Raw genomic sequence first — 4,241 nt, 5'->3', positions numbered from 1 at the left:
ATGAATGGTAACACAAGATGCATCACATAAGCATTCAAGACAAACACAAGATTATGCAAGACATAGACACCAATAGCTATTTAACTAACATCACATAACTAACTATAGAGAGCAAGCTATTCACATCAAACCAAACATCGAGATAGCAAGTACATCAAGCATGGCATATTAGTTTACTTAAGTTCTATTCAAATCACTTTAACTTACCAAGTGTAGACAACCTAATATACAAGTGCTCATCTTGAGTTAAGGGCCTAGCATCTAAATTATCACATCAACTCATATCAAGCAAACAAGTTATTCACGGCAATCACTGAGTCAAGGCTACAAATAGTAGCAGCTAATTTTACTCATAACAGGAGTTGTACTAATCTAAAAGACATGCAACAAGACAATCTTGAAAGCTTATGGAAATTTCTACAATTCATCTTTAATCATCTTAGCATGATTCTCAAGCTAACTAAGTCAAATATACCCATTTACAGAAACTGGTCCACAATTGACAGAGAGCAGCCATTTCTAAAACCCAACTTTAAACAGACATAACTCACAAACCACAAGGCCCAATACCACCAAATTTTAACAGAAGCTATATACATGAATTATCTACAACTTTGTTATTATCACCAAAAGCTCATTCAAATCCTAACTAGATCAAACACTAGCATCTTTCAGATCTGCTCAGAATACAATCAAAACCTGATAGAAGACTTAAAAGTCATGTAACTCCTACACTATCAGGCCTATGGCCTTACAGTTTGAACACAAGCAAGATCATGAAATTTGCTACAACTTTTGTATTCACTACAACCATAGCAAACATCATTTACACCACGAAAATAATTGCACAAGCAAAACTGTAAATGCAACCCAACAGCAGTGGTACAGAAAACTGATAGGAAATTCAGAGAAGCATAACTGGAGTTCAGGATCTCCAACCAACATGAACCATAACTTTTTGAAAATATTAGGAAGTTACCTACAACTTTATTATTCACATATTAAGATGATTCTACAGTTAGAAGGGTTAATTAATCCAATAATTGCATCTCTGTCCAAAACATAGATAGAAACTAACATGCCACTTTAAACAGCTATAAATGGAGTTATCCATGTCCAATAAATGTGGTTCTAGACTTTTTAGAAATATTATCAAATTCTAAACAACTTTGTTGTAAACACCTCAAGCTAATTCTACTATTAAGAAGGCCCCACAGTAAGAACAAGGAAACTCCCTCTGGGTTTGGGCAGAAACAACCATAGAGATTTAAGCAAGTATAACTCAAGATCTACTTAACCAAAAATCATGATATTTAGCTTTTCAAAAGCTTAATAAAAGTACTACAACTCATGTATTATCATAAAGTCATGATTCATAACTTAACTGAGCCAATTAATTCAAACATGAAGGACTATTCAGAATAGGAGCAAAGCAACACATGGAATTTGTTATTTTTATAATTCTTAATCCATCAATCCTAAACTCCTGAAATTTTTACCAGACATCAAACATCACTATAGTAACACTCCATAAAAATTTCACATTTATTTGAGCACCACAATTTCAGTTTTGAAAAAGGCAAGACATAACTAGTATTAAGAACCTAACTGCATAGATCTATTTGTACAGCAAAATATTTAAACTAAAACATGTCATATTATAGATCTAATGCATAGACAATTTCACAAGTATTCCAAAAAGGTCCTCATTTACTATTTTACGATTTTTATACTAATTACTATGAATTTTCAAAGTTCCTCATTCAAATCTATAAAAACAAAAGAAAAGACATGTAAGTCTTGCATCGGGGTCCCTGCAGAAAACATTAATTAAACTACAGCGAAGAGGTCCTCAGGGGCACTATTCAAATGAGTCATGGCTTCGCAGTTGGATCCCTCCCTTTCTTCAAATTATTGCGCGAGGTCCCTGGTCACGGTTGGAGCAGAGGAGCTCGACGGCAACATGATTCCCACCGGTCAGCGGCCCTACCGGCGGCGAGCGGCGGGGGCGTGGCTTGCCTAGGCCCGCGTGCGGCCAAGGGAGAGGCCGGCCAGGCCAGCGGCTGCCTGAGGCGGCCCAGCCACAGGAGCAGCAGCAGCCGTGGCGGCGACGTGCGAGCAGCTCCGGCGGCCGCAGGCTGTAGGCGGTGGCGCGGTCGAGCAAACGGCGTGGGGCAAGGGAGAAGGCAAAGGTGGAGGCGGTAGCGCACTTGGCTTGCCCAGCAAAGGAGCCGAGCAGTGAAACATGGCGGCGCTAGAGCTTCACTTGTCGGCCATGGTGGACGAGAGGGCGAGAGGGAGCGAAGGGCGAGAAGAAGAATGAGAGAGCACTGGCTCGATCTTCCCTTCTAAACGTGGCGCTCGGCTTAGGCAAGGTGGCGCACAGGTGAGGCGCGAGGAGGCCACATGGCGTTGCGCACTGGTGCATGGTCGGCCATGACGCAGCCTTTGCTGAAGGCGTTCAAAAACTGAAGAAACAAATACTACCACAAACGTACAAGCTGAAACCCATATTTCGTACCTCTTTAACTCCTAAACCACGACGAGTTGGCAAAAACTCTACTAATAAAAGTTGTAGATCTACATACTAGTTCCAACTTTTATTTAGGGGTTTTTGTCTAAATCTTAATGGTTTGAGAGTAATATCAACCCAAAGTGCAGCACGTGAAACTGTAACGCGATCTCAGACTAAGAAAAAATTTCACACTCAAAAACAGTAATTCTTTTGCTACTTGTGAACTATATTTTGAGCATGCTATGCACCGAATTAGACTTTGACCCAATTATAAAAGTTGTTGATCTAGTCGAGTACTACAACTTTACTTAAGGGTGAACTTCCATGCAAAGTTTCTAGAGTACAATTCAAACCAAGTCAAAGTAGCATCACGATAAAGCTTAAATATGAGTTTTAGACCGATTGATGCATTTTCTTGATCTCTACTCAACACGAACCTTTCATGACTTTTGCTGTAGAGTTCATCTAGAGTCATTTGGGCAAGGTTGCAAGGTTTGGTTGATGACCTACATTTCCATTCACTTAATAGTGCAATTCAAGCACTTAGTAAAGTCATTCCAATAAGGATATAACTTATCATTTCATGTGACTTTTTTATTCCAAACTTTATGAAACTTTTCCAGTGACCCATATAGATGGGTATTGATGTGAGACATATGAAGATATTCCAATAACACCAGCCAAGCATATATCTTGAAAAGGGCCTATATGTAAAGCAAGGGTGCAATATCCGAGTTTAGGTTGGGGCTCATTTCCATAGGTTTGACCTTGACATCTTCATCATCACTTAATCTATCATGTTTGAGCTCAAACCCACTGCTTAACTGATGACAAACACCTGGGGTGTTACAGTCTCAGCTACAGGATGCTCCATCAACTCAACCTACGCAACCTGCAGGCACTAGGCGACGCCGTCCGCCTGACCCTTTCACTCCAGGCACCAACGCTCTTGGCCATAAGTGTAAGGATAAGACTAGGAGGCATTGATGGCTTGTGGTAGACTTTGTAGTAGGCTTTTGTGGTAGATATTATTATGGACTATTATGGGCTTCATGGACTTTTATTTTGAACTATTATGTGTTGTATGGACTATTATTATGGGTTGTATGGACTACTATAGACTTTATGGACTATAATTAAGGACTGTGTGCACTATTAATATGATGTGTATGGTTTGAGCTGAATGTGGTATATATTTGTATATTTGAATAGTGTTGTATTGAGGTTATATATTCATATCATATTTGTGTATGGATTGCAACAAAAAATAGGGGAAACTCTGCCGAAATTTTCTAGCTAAAGTACATGTGTGCAGTACACCTATAGCATCTAGCCTTTACAATGATTTATCATATCACCGTCGTATCATACACGCACTTTTACAGATGCATTGATTGCGCATATGAATGTAGCCTTTTTCAATTAAGCTTTGAAATAGGTTTTTCAGTCAAGGAATCTAGGCTTTCTAGTGTCCTTTGATGTAGACTTTTCAGTGATTCTAAGTAGGCTTTCTAGGAACAGTTACAACACAATACAACGGCTAGTAAACCTGCCTCTGCCTATATATATGCGTTGCGGGATGCATTGCTAACCAAAACCAATACTAGTATTTGCTTTCGTTGGAGTACGAATGTCTGGAGGGTCATCTAGAGGAAAGGGTTTCAGCAGTGGGAGAGGAAAGGGGGGGGGGACGAAGGGAACTCCCATAGTGTGGGAGGGGTCTCTT

The sequence above is a fragment of the Miscanthus floridulus genome, chromosome 5 (assembly GCF_019320115.1).
Source record: "Miscanthus floridulus cultivar M001 chromosome 5, ASM1932011v1, whole genome shotgun sequence".
NCBI classification, from domain to species: domain Eukaryota; kingdom Viridiplantae; phylum Streptophyta; class Magnoliopsida; order Poales; family Poaceae; genus Miscanthus; species Miscanthus floridulus.
This window is presented reverse-complemented; position numbering follows the sequence as displayed.